A 13,949-nucleotide genomic window follows, 5' to 3' on the forward strand; every position below is an offset into this window, starting at 1 on the left:
TCCTTTTGTCACTTGGTGCACTTGAATGGTCTTGCATCTGTTGGGTTAAATAGGAATCCATTGTGTCTGCTTCCTGTCTTCCACTTCAGACCATGCAGCTAGTTTTGCTACAATTTTTTTTTACTTAAAAGCTGGAGTAGGTGTAATTCTTAAGCATTAAACAATGGCACACTGATTAAACGCAACAGTGGCAAGGAAACATTTCTTGACAGAATGACCAAGCAGATATATATATATTTTTTTATAGTTTCATTGAGATAAACAGTGTGGTTAAAAACAAGCTTATTATAGTTAACTATAACTAAAACAATAAACATTTTCATTACTTGAAATGAACATTAACTGAAATAAAAGTTAAAAAAAATTTCGGCTAGTTGCCAGTGAAGGCAACATGTCTTATTTTAATGTAGTTTAACTTGATTTAATAAAATAAAAATGAATAAAAACTTTGAAAAAAAGACTAAAACTTTAACTAACAGGTTTTCCACGCTTCTTGAAAGAACTTGGATTCAAGGACTGGAAAGTATGTGAAAACAAACATAGGTCCTTGAAAGTGCTTGATTTAAACATGAACTATGTTTTGTTAGAGTAGCATGGTGCTATTACAAAAAAATAATGTCCTTTATGCTCTGCCAAAGCCAGAAAAAAACAGCTCTACTGATTGGGGAGGTGAAAATGTGGCGTGAGCGTGTAGATAGTGAAATAGCATTTTCAGCTGATTTATCTTTTTTTTCAGACCAAAGGGGCGGTCATTCCTTTGACTTCCATGTATACGCATGCAAATCGCCAGACCACAAGCTAATGCAAAAAGCTTCGCATTCCGCTGCGTTCCAAAGTTCAAGTTTGGTGAACTCTGATCTGCGAATTTACAATCATGTGAAGAGGTGTGACCAGTAGAAGATCGATACATCACAGCGTTACCTCTTGGCTTAATTAAAAGAACAATATTTTTGCAGTATAATGTCTGACTATTTTTTATATGTTGAATTCATGCTTATAAAAACGATGCTGCAGAGCGTAACATTATATCACGACTGTTGCCTTGTCCAACAAAATTTTGCATGCTCAAAATCTAGCGTGACCGTGGATTAACCCTCTGGGGTCTAAGGTGTTTTTGGGGTCCTTGAGATGTTTTGACATGCCCTGACATTTGTGCTTTTTTCAGTTGCTTATAAACATATTAATGGCAAAGGTGTAATTACACTCTATTTAGCACAAACAGGGCTACCATAATATATGAGCAACATGTATGTTTGTATTTTTGAGAGAATAATGTTTATGCATGGTTATTGAAAAAACAAAATATTAAAGTTTCTGAAATAAGGTCACAAAACACATACTAAATATGTGTCCACAAGACTTAAATAATGGATTTTGTCGCCTAGAGTTCCCTTTCGTGGTCACTACGAGTTACGTTGTGACGACGAATGGGGTTTCGCTTAGAAAGCCTCTCATCTTCGAGAAATAAAACGAGCCAATGGCAAAGAACTGCCATGGGTCTGCGGAATTTGCATTGTGTAACTCCACCTTACCTCATGGGTATATAAGGAAGTACGCTGGCAACATGCAGATATGTTTTTCGCTTTGGAGCCAAGAGTTATCTTCACTCCCACAAGCCATTCTGAATCATCTTCACTCTACGAGACGAGCGGCTCTTCAGTGTGTTGGTGCGACGGTGTGTTCCAGCGAGATCGCATTGCCTGCTGCTGATCTGTGCAGTGATCTGCGACAGTGTGCGTGTTTCTCCCTGGGCGCTTTAGCACTCTGCTGAGCTTTTCTTCTCTCTAAAAGAGCTGCACGCGGCACGTCTGTTTCAAGACGGTTTGCCCGTGTATTTTCTGGATGTGGGCGCGTAATCCATCTGCCTAACGGTCACGAGCGCGGTTTCTCGTGTTGGGCTTAATCACGCTCGGCAGCGCTCCAGGATGACTCATGTTTCCATTGCGTGAACATGACGAGACGGGCAGCTTGGAGTTAGGGCTCAGTTTTTCTCAGGAGCTGGTAGCAGGGCCACTCCTTCTTTTTTGAATTTTTTGTTTTTAAGAACTGATGCCCTTTCCTCCGAGCCCCCAGAGGTCCCGGATGACAGTGTGCGCTGCTCACAAACCTCGCCACTCTCGTCCCCCTCTGTCGCCAGACCCTTGTCAGAGCAGACCCCGTGGAACGTTGGTCCTTCCCTGGCCTCCTCTGTCAGGACGCGGCAATGACCGTGCCCCCACGTCCGGGCCGGTCATTCCGCTTTGCTGCCCCACCGAGGGTACGTCTGTGGTTCCCATGACCCCGCTGGTTCAGTTCTTGGGAGCCTGGCTAGAGCTCCCAACCTGTCCCGCTGGGTTGAGAGAACCATCAGGCTCGGCTATGCGATTCAGTCAGCACAATCTCCTCCCCGTTTCCGAGGAGTCCGTTACACTATGGTGGGCACGTTACTCTATCGTTACACTATCGTGGGTTACACATACGCATGACAATGCCCCTGTCATGCGTACGGAGGTTGCTACCTTACTGGCGAAAGGTGCGGTCGAGATTGTCCCTCCAGCCGAAATGAAGTCCGGGTTCTACAGCCCCTACTTCATTGTACCGAAGAAATCCGGTGGGTTACGGCCAATCCTGGACCTGCGCATCTTGAACTGATCCCTCCACAGGCTTCAGTTCAAGATGCTCACGGCCAAACGCATTCTTGAATGTGTGCGGCCACAGGATTGGTTTGTAGCGATTGACCTGAAGGACGTCTACTTTCATATCTCCTTTCTCCTCGAAACAGACCGTTCCTACGATTTGCTTTTGAGGGGCGGGCATATCTCGGCAGTTTTTCCATACCATAGCCAAGATTTTTTTTTTCTTCATCCTACTCCTGTTCTTCTTGTCATGGAATGTATTTTTGTTGTGTTTGTTGGATTGTTGTTGTGGCATTTCGTGTTGCATTACCATTAAAAGAGAATATATAAATAAATGAAAAATATTTGAATGTATATAGAGCGTGATAAAAAGGTGACCTTGAAATTGTGGCGTTAAAGGTGATGCGAGCCGAGGAAAAATCTGGGTGCACCCAAATTTTGTGCTGGTGCACCTAAATAAAAAAGTTAGGCGCACCAGTGCAACCAAGGCAAAGAGTTAGTCTGGAGCCCTGATTTAGAAATACATAACGCTGAGAGTCTCACTCTCAGCCTCACGGGCTAATCTGAAATACAGAAAAGGCCCAGATCTTCTCGTTGCATTTCATTATATAGACAGAAACTTCTTTCACATGGAAACATCTGCTAACAATGGGAATTTACATTCAGAGTTGACACCTTTTGGGGGTAAGAGACCATTTGTTTAGAGACCAACCTCCTTTGTGTGCCAATTATCTCTAAACTCTTAAAAACCTTATTACCTTTTGTTTTACTTATTTGGAAATGAGACATTTCAAATGATACCAAAGATGTATAGTACTCGATGATAATCATTCACATTAAACCATTTAGATTCTTGGGTGAGTTTTTGGTGATCTTCGCATGGGGGAGAAGGAGTGGGGGATGAGGGAATGAAATGTAGATTAGGATGCCTTGGAGGTGAGACTTTCATCTCGATAGTGCACAAGGGTGAGTTCAAATGTTAATTTCCAGAGAGGTCATTTGTCCTCTTACGGTCCCTCCTTGATCCCTTGGGTCAAATTTGGATGAACACTTACGGGGTCACAGTAAGACGTTTGTTGTAATCCTTCAGGTGTTACTCAAAAATTGTCTTTGCAATGTTAGCATCTGTAGAAGCTCAGAGGGCTGTTTTCACCTGCAGAACACCTGGTCTCACCAGGTGTATGTAGCCTGAGTCCAGCCGGTGGATGAATGCGTTCAGGTTTTCATCCTGTGATCCTGTGAGAAAAGTTCATAGAGTCAAACTGGACCTTTGTGACTGTTCAGTTGACGTGTCATTCCTTCATGGAGAAACTTCTGCTTCTCTGGCACCTTTCCCATGATGATAATCTGACCCTTCTTGACCAATCCTGTCACCTTCAACGGTGCGGTTGTCTGGGCAGACCTCAATGGATGAAGGGGTTCTCCTTGGTTCCACACTGCTTTGTGTGAGACACCTGAAAAGCATCTTAAATGTCCACTTCATGATTGAGCACTTATGAACTTAAAGTCGTAGGGAAATGCATAGGAACACATAATGCAACAAAACAAAATCATGTCATGTTCAATATAAAATATCATGTTCATGTCAGCAAGTGCGAATGGTACATCTGGTCTCAAGTGTTTCTCAAGGTCATGTATGGTAGGGTGGTCCCATTTTAAATGTCCAATTCTTCACTACCACTGTGTTGATGTTAAATGGTAGTGGAATTTAAATATTCTTGGTCTGAATTACTCAAAGGAAATGCAGCAAGAAGTCGGTGTAATCTAAATAATCAAATCAATGGTATATATATCAACATATATGTATATATATATATAATATATAATCACTTTGTTTGTTCAGTTCAATCTTCCAATGTAAGCCACCTATGCAGTTCTAAGAAGTGAATTGGAACATGCTTAGTCACACAAGAATGGAGATTGTTCATTCCTTGCAACAGTTTTGTGTGTGTGTGTGTGTGTGTGTGTGTGTGTGTGTTTTGTGCTGGCTAAGTCACAGTAGATGACAGGGTTAAATTGTACATTTTGTAATTGATTGAAGCGCTCACTTCAGATCTATCCATTTTTATTATGTTTCTGTTTTTATGTTTCTGTTATTAGTGGTATGTTGAGAAATTAGGGGCCCTCTGATTTTCCAACCACCCTCATAACAATCAGAAAGTTTGAACATTTTGAAATTTAATAGCAGGTCTGTCTCTGCTTTATAATTTGCATCATTGATTTGTGACTATAGCCATTCATATGTATTTTACAGTGTTTTCCCATGAGTTGGCAGTGTGTTGTGAATAGCGTATGCTATGTGTGTCTCTGTTAGACTGTCATCATGGGATCAGCCTTACCATCCTATGTGTGTGAAGCTATCTGGATCTGTAAGTGTGAAGATGGACAATAGATCTTTAGTGAAGTGACTCTTTTGGACTCTGTCATCTTTATCTTCTTATGATGTGTAGTGTTTAGCCTGGATAGATTTGATCTATTCCAGGTGATGATGCTGTGAGGGTATAGTGATGGAGGTGTGTGTTCAGTGTTCATGTGTTCATCAGGAGATGGGTGGAATATAATATATAACAATTGTGTTGCAAATTTAGTTCCAGTTCTATACCGAGAGGCCATATTTATGCAGTGATGTACTACTGTGAGGTGTGAACGGCCTCTTGAAGTGTCTTTTCACCCATCTCCCGAGTCTCAGGTTATGTTCTAACAATTCTGCTGTCCTGGCTTTGATCCAGGTGGGGTCCGGCCCGTCATGGCATCCGTCCCCTGAGGAATTGCAGTAGTAAACCTGAGAAAGAAACAAATGCAGAGAGAACCACAGTTAATTCTGATATTTTCAACAACTTCAAATTCAGACATGTGGAATTCTTTTACTTGATCCATTATCATGTCCTTTGCAATTTTAATTCCAGTTGTCACATGAAACCGAGTTTCATTGACCAAGTCTGAATTATTGCTGTTGTTTCAGTGCATTGTGTGAAACCTGAAGCTGCTCTTGCAGTTGAGCCTTCACAGTCTGCTGTGTCATATGAGCATTAGAGACCCCAGTTTTGCTGGGGAAATTTTCTGGATTAATCAGAGTTTTTATCACTCGTAGTGTTATGAGTTCCAATGGGTCAATGCTCATGGCTTTACTTCAAGTTGCTCTCATTACAGTCAGATCTGTAGGCAGAAATTATTTCACCTGTTTCGGTGTTACCTGCTTAGCATTTGCTGTTTTATGGTGTCATTCACACATTTAGTTAGTGCAGATCTCTTGTGACCTGCAAAAGGCTGTGGTACTTCTGTCTGATGTTTATCATTTCACACACTCATTGTAAATTTACTTCTCTGATCAGATTCAGTTTTAGTTGGTGCACCCCAGTCAAGGATGATTTGGTTTGCTATTACCTGTGCCACACTTCTAGACACTCCTAGTCGTGTTTTTTAAAGGCAAAAAATAAAAATAAAAGCACACCCTCTCCCCTTTTGGCACTGGGTAGCACACCATGAAATTGAATTTTAAGGATTAATGTCACACTTCTCCAATTAATGCCCTGCTTGGCGATTATACTATAATGTATATTATAATTCGAGTTATAATACAATTATGCTATATTTAAGAATATAAATGAAATAATATTGTTTCTGGTCTTTGAAGAGTCTCTGCTCGTTCTCATGTCAATACATTTGAATATGAAAAGTTTTTTGGCTCAGGGCTGATGAGATGCACATTTGCTGTTTCTCTTTTTCTTTTTAGATTTCAAATGTCTTTTCGTTTCATCTAGTCTTTTTGAAGACTTTATGAAGGCAAAGTGGCAATTTTAACGTTTGATTATTCTATTTACTCTTAAGGGATAGTTCACCCAAAAATGAATAATTACTCACCCTCATGTTGTTCCAACCCCGTAAGACCTTCGTTCATCTTCGGAACACAAATTAAGATATTTTTGATTAAATCTGAGAGTTGTCTCACTGCTCCATAGGCTTCTAAGGGACTGAAACTTGCTGGCCCAGAAAATGTATTAACCTGTTAAGCTGCAACCCCACTTTTGAAAAATCCCCAGAAATGACATACCCAAACTGAAACAGATACAGTTCATGAACCCTTTGTACTAAAAGTACAAGGTTGCTGCTGGAAGTGGTGTTAGTGAGGCCAGCAGGGGGTGCTCACCCTGTGGTCTGTGTGGGTCCTAATGCCCCAGTGTAGTGACGGGGACACTATACTGCCAAAAGAGCACCGTCCTTCGGATGAGACGTTAAACCGAGGTCCTGACTCTCTGTGGTCATTAAAAATCCCAGGATGTCCTTCGAAAAAGAGTAGGGGTGTAACCCCGGCATCCTGGCCAAATTTGCCCCTTGGCCCCTGTCCATCATGGCCTCCTAATCATCCCCATATACTGATTGGCTTCATCACTGTCTCCTCTCCACCAGTAAGCTGGTGTGTGGTGGGCGTTCTGGCGCAATATGGCTGCCGTCGCATCATCCAAGTGGATGCTGCACATTGGTGGTGGTTGAGGAGATTCCCCCATCTATGTAAAGCGCTTTGAGGTCTCAGAAAAAGCGCTATATAAATGTAACGAATTATTATTATTATTATTAAAAGCACAAGTATGATCTCATTTGAAAGCTGACACCTGGCAGTTTATTGTTAATGTAGAATTAAAAATTATCATAATGACAAAAATTGTTATAAATAGCTTCAAAGTTTTGTAAAGTTATTAGAAATTAATTTTTATGAAACATCCTCATGAAAATAAAATTGAAGTTGGCACTGGAGCAATCTAGAAATGCACTACAGCTAAAGCCACATGTCTAAACATTTTATGTTTAAAATCTGAAGATAATAAGTCCAAAACTCTGCATTTAGTTAAATGTTTTTCAAGACCATGTCAGTTGACTTTATTTTGATTTGACGCTAAGATGCTTCTGATGTTTATTGTCATCTTCTAACCATCTATCCAGTATATTGTCTCTATTGTTTTGTGGTGCAAACGAGCCCCATTCAGTCTCAGTCTCCCCCTGCACACATTCACACCTCTCCAGCCTGGTTATGGCTCGAAATATGCATTTCTTTTGTCTGCATTATAGTTACTAACGACTGGCTATTCACAGGCTATTTATAGGGTTTCAATCCCTAAATTCTTTTCTCAAAGTTCACCTCACATTTTAAATAAAGAATAAAGAACATTCTTGAATAAAGAAACTTTCAGTAAGCATTCAAAAAAACATAAAAGTATAACTTCTAGGTTGCAGGTGCACCTAGGGCTAGCTAGCATGTTAGCTTAGCACACCATCAATACACGACCATTTATGAGATTAAAACCATGTTTGTGCTCCAAACTTACTTTTATAACTCAAGTGGAGTATTTTAAATAATCTTCTGTGATCTAATTTGGCTTCAGATAAAAAAATCAGACAGAAAATATACTATTGTATACTGTTCTGCACAATGATAGTCTATATAGATTAGCATTACATTATAAATATAATCTTTTATTATGAAAATACCTGGCATGTCTTGAAAAATACAGGTAACTCAAATATCATTGCAATCATGTTTATTATCTTCAAAACCTCTTTATCTGCATTTTACAGCGCGAACTCTGTAGCTTTGTGTGTATCAGTGACGTCCTGGAATGTCACATGATCATGGCTCTTCTTCATGTTCTATATATGGACAATTATTGTGCATATAGCGCCCTCAGGCTGTTGGTATGGATTGAAAACACAGTATCAGAGTATGCAAGCGCTCATAATGATTACATCGACGCATTTGGGTATAAATTCAATAAATATTATTCCTGTCTATAGAAATATGATGTGAATCTATGAGAATATATCAATATTTCTCCAAATCTGCACATTTTTGAGCTAAAGCCCTGAGGGACGTTGTTTTGTGTATCGCTGTCATGACGACAGCACGGGAGTTTTTTATGAATGAAAGCAGCTGACGCGCATAATTCATATCAAAGGTATCGACTCATTTTTTCATTTCATAACTCCTGACACAAATTAAGAAATAACTGTCGCTATAAGTTTCTCAGAATACAATAGTGGTCAAATACTGAAACTTGAGTCTTATATCTTTTTAATGATGTATAGTTTGTCGAAGTATAACATTAAATCTGATAGTAACTTTGAGCTATATATATAAAAAAACGCTTCAGTGCGCCGACGCACTGGTGAGGCTTAACAGGTTAAAGACATCGGTAATATAGTCCAAGTGACTCCAGTGGCTCAATCTTAAGTTTATAAAGCGACGAGAATACTTTTTGTGCGCAAAAACAAACAAAAATAAGGACTTTATTCCACTTTTCATTTCCTTCTCTCTGGGCCTCGGGTCTTTTCACGTAGTGTTTAAGCGTAGCGCGTCTGTGTTGCACGTCACCACGTAGGCTCACTATTGGCCGACGCTGGTCATGTGTGATACATCAAATGCTCTGGAATAAAGAGAAGAGATGTGAACCCAACATTTACAGGGCTCTAGAGTGCGACCAAATTTTGTAAGGGTGCGACTAAAATTTTTCCTAGGTCGCACGGGTGCACCTAAAGTCCTCGCATCCGCTGCCTCTCCACAAACTAAGCGTTTGTTCTCCTTTGTTGGAACTCACACTCATGGGAACTCACACTCTTCTCTCACGCGGTGCGATCTAAGCGATCAAATGTACACAAAAGTATGTCAAAATGACTGGCTTGGAGATTCACTAAAAACAGTTTATGTCTTAAATGGACGTAGTTATGCAAATAGTTGGGAGAATATGGTGCATCAGTAGCCTATTAGATCTGCACTCGGTCTTAAAGGGGCCGCAGTCTAAGGCCCCATTTACACTGCATGGTTCAAGTGACCCAATTCCGATTTTTTCCTCTCATGTGGCACAGATCTGATATGACCGGTGAACGTGTAAGCAGTAAAAAAACGCATGGATTCCGATTTTCTCAGATCGGATTCAGGCCTCACTCATATGTGGTAATAAATCGGATATGAATCGGATTATTAACATTTGACGTTGTTATTTTTTGACATGTCGGTGAGGCAATCTAATTTGTAACTTTCTTAATATAAGAATGGGGTAGGAGTTTATAAGATTTTTTTTTTTTTTTTCTTCATCCTACTCCTGTTCTTCTTGTCAGGGAATGTATTTTTGTTGTGTTTGTTGGATTGTTGTTGTGGCATTTCATGTTGCATTACCATGAAAAGAGAATATATAAATAAATGAAAAATATATGAATGTATATAGAGCGTGATAAAAAGGTGACCTTGAAATTGTGGCGTTAAAGGTGATGCGAGCCGAGGAAAAATGTGGGTGCACCCAAATTTTGTGCTGGTGCACCTAAATAAAAAAAGTTAGGCGCACCAGTGCAACCAAGGCAAAGAGTTAGTCTGGAGCCCTGATTTAGAAATACATAAAGCTGAGAGTCTCACGCTCAGCCTCACGGGCTAATCTGAAATACAGAAAAGGCCCAGATCTTCTTGTTGCATTTCATTATATAGACAGTAACTTCTTTCACATGGAAATATCTGCTAACAATGGGAATTTACATTCAGAGTTGACACCTTTTGGGGGTAAGAGACCATTTGTCTAGAGACCACTTTCCTTTGTGTGCCAGTTATCTCTAAACTCTTAAAAACCTTATTACCTTTTGTTTTACTTATTTGGAAATGAGACATTTGTACCAGTCGCACTGAGACATTTCAAATGATACCAAAGATGTATAATACTTGATGGTAATCATTCACATTAAACCATTTAGATTCTTGGGTGAGTTTTTGGTGATCTTCGCATGGGGGAGAAGGAGTGGGGGATGAGGGAATGAAATGTAGATTAGGATGCTTCGGAGGTGAGACTTTCATCTCGATAGTGCACATGGGTGAGTTAAAATGTGACCAGTCACGGAAAGTAGGGACACAAGTCGGTTCTGGGGCATTTTGAGTTATTCGCATATTCTGAAAGTGTAGTATTCAAGCTTTCCAACGATGTGTAACACATGGAAATCTGATAATATTTGGAGAAGTTATGGCCATTTGAAGGTAGGCACTCAAAAAAACTGAAATGGTAGAAATCTGCTTCTAAAGATTGGCGAGTTCTCACTCCTCCTCCCCCCTGAATGTACCAATTCTACAAATTCTCTAAATAAAACATCTCCAGTTAACTGGCAGAGCATTCATTTCGTTCGTTTTTTAAATAAGATACTAGCGCTGAAATGTGTTTTTTTAAATCAAGTGATCAAAGTGCTCGTTGCCGCGGCGATCAGTGGCGCAGATACAGTGTGTGTTTACTCGTGCGGCTCGCGCACACACTCGACGCGCGCTTCAATCCGTTGCGTTGCTTGCGGATACTCTCTATATTCGTTCTGTTGAAATAACAAAATAATTCAAACGTTTGCGTGTCCCTGCTTGATATACAACCACTGATGAACATAATCGTTTTGATGAGAGAAAAAAACTATACGAGAAAAAAAAAACCTATACCAGGGCGGATTCGAACTCTCAACCTCTGACACAGCTAGCGAACGCTCTACCACTGTACCATTCATATACACGTAATTGTATAGGCGGATTGTATTTGACACTGACAACATATATTAGGCTACATCTCATTAAACGACAAATTAAACCCCATGTAACCTACTATTTAAATCGATTGCTGGACATCGTAATGTTATTGGCGTCCATCTTCATTGATTTTTTAAATCAGATAGAGCCAAAGAGTATAGAATAGAGCCGGCCAGAGCGCTGCATAATAAGTAGCCACGCCGGCTTCAGTATGTAAATACACACCGACAATGACACGCCCCTACTGCGTGCTAGAATCTCCAAAAAACAAGCTGATTTCAACATCAAAATGTACGCTTTTAAATATACCAATACTGCTATCTCAAACATGGAGAGGCTTCTTCGTGATCTCAACTAACAGATTCTGCAAAAAAACGAAAATCACCAATTTTGAAAAAAAAACGCTTCTTTTTCATTTTGCTCGAAAGTTGTGCTGCCGACTTGTGTCCCTGGTTTCCGTGACGGGTCACAAATGTTAATTTCCAGAGAGGTCATTTGTCCTCTCAGGGCCTCAAGTAGACTGCCTGGCATTTATCTAATTTCTCAAGTCTTACAGTTATTTCAGTCTTACAGTGGACACATCAAAAATTTGACATTTTACAGTTTACAGTATTTTAAGTCTATTTTGCTGCTATGTAAAAAAAACCCCAGCAAAACACGCCGGTGCGTTTGTCGACCCCAGAGGGTTAAAAGGAATAAGAAAGCTGCAAACTGCATCTCTCATTCAAACTCACTCTCACTCGTACACTCTACCAGCCTCTTTCCTCACTGGATTATTAAAAAGTAAAATGCTCCTTAAATCTGATTTTAGTTCAGTGTGCAGTTGACATTTTAATTACCAACATTTTATAACTTAAAAAATAACATTTTGCATGTATCAAAATGATATAAAATATTTCAAACAGTACAATTCTAAACATTGTTTAAAAATAAATAAAATAAAAAATCTATATTATATCTAAAATGTACTCTGACCAGTAGGGCTGGACCCGAATATTTGGTCGGTGGGTTGGTATTTGATTTGAAAATTTGACATTCGAATATTCAGGTTTTTTTTTTTTTTTTTTGTTTTTTTTGCACACACGGGATCCCCCGCGAAACGGTTCTCATTCGCGCTTGAATAAGGCTGGCGACACACTGGCTGCGTGGCGTGTCTGTTTTTATTTCGGCTCCCATGTTAACAGGTTGGAGTTTGCACACTGCCTGCGTGAGATACGCGTCTCAGGCGCGGCTTGAGCCACGCGGAAAACGCGTGCATGCTAGAAATAGAACCGATGCCTAAGTGTTCCTGCAACGGGAGTATTCTCTGGCTAGAGCGCAGAACAGCGGAGTGTGTGTGGACCGAAGTGCATGCCTGAGCTTGTGTTTTGGGTTAAGCTACGTTGCTTTGACATTGTGGAAAATAGAATAATAGAAACAAAATGTATTAGCCTTTTTACCTGTTATTATCAAACTAAATTAAACTCGTTTTTAATTTAACTTAATTTCGTTTTTCTTTATTTGAATTTCGTTTTTCTTTATTTAAATTTCGTTTTTTCTTTATTTAAATTTCGTTTTTCTTTATTTAAATTTCGTTTTTCTTTATTTAAATCTACCCTTTACTGTGTCGGTAATTTGTTAGTCAGAAAAATATTAGACTACCTTAAAAGTATTGCTTAAGTTAACAGACCTGTGTGTGTGCGCGTTTTATATCACTAGTGCAGTGTCCTCTCAGAGCATATAAGCCGTGCTCGCGTGGGGTGCGCCACTTCCCGCTTGCGCTGTTCTCTAGTTTACTAAAAGTTTATCAATTCTGAATGTGTCGCGTCTCGCGTGTCCATCTATATTGCACCAAATGCGACACTGCACTCCCTTGTGAAGTCGATTGGATGAACGGTTCTCGAAATAATCAAAATGCAAACGGACAGACAGACACATAGAGATTCCTGCCTTTATTAGAGAGAAGAATATGTTCAGCCCCCTCTCTCCGAAGCTTCGAATATTCGATGTTCATTACTACCGAAGTTTCGAAGCTCAAAAAATGGTATTCGGACCAGCCCTACTGACCAGTATGGGTTTTCTAAATACATTGTGCATCTGCTGCATCATGTGCCCAGGCTAAAAGCTTGACATATAGCCCCGACACGCTTCGAAGCACTGAATGAGTCTGTTGAAGTGCTTGAAGTCTGTTGCTGTCCCTCAGAGAGCTGACCGAGGGGCCATACCCTTCAAGTTGTCTTGTTTACGTGGCATTGTTTCTTTTACTTTAGCCCTGAGGACAAAGATAACCTGTTAAATTCCTTTGAGTGCCTCTGTGATAGAAGAGATCAGATAGTATGTAGGACATGTCTCATCTGTAGACGTCCATCACTTGCATGAACTCTTACTACTGAAGTTACATGACCTATTACATGACCTCTAATGCCTCCTCTCTGCCATGCTTGAGATATTGTTTAACCACCTTGAACTTTCAAAAGCTATGGCTACCTCTAATTTAACAATGTTATGAGTACAGAGTACAGAAACATTTGTACTGCTGTAGAAGTTTGGTATCATTCTGGGCATTATTAGTGGGGTAATTTACGAGATACAACCTAGGTTCCATTAGCACCTGCACTGAGCTATCCGGCTGATATCTCTAAATAAGCTCTAACTTTAATAATGTTCAACCAAGGGAAAAAAGGCTTCTGGGGGGTGGGGGGGTGTTTGGCTCGAGGTCATGGTGCAAAGGACCATAGGTTGATTTTACTCCTAACCATCCCTTTAAAATAATCAGGTTTGCTGTGCTTGTTTGTAGGGCTGTAGGTACAATTTTGTGCTTTATA

The sequence above is a fragment of the Squalius cephalus genome, assembly GCF_949319135.1.
Source record: "Squalius cephalus genome assembly, chromosome: 25".
Lineage (NCBI taxonomy): Eukaryota > Metazoa > Chordata > Actinopteri > Cypriniformes > Leuciscidae > Squalius > Squalius cephalus.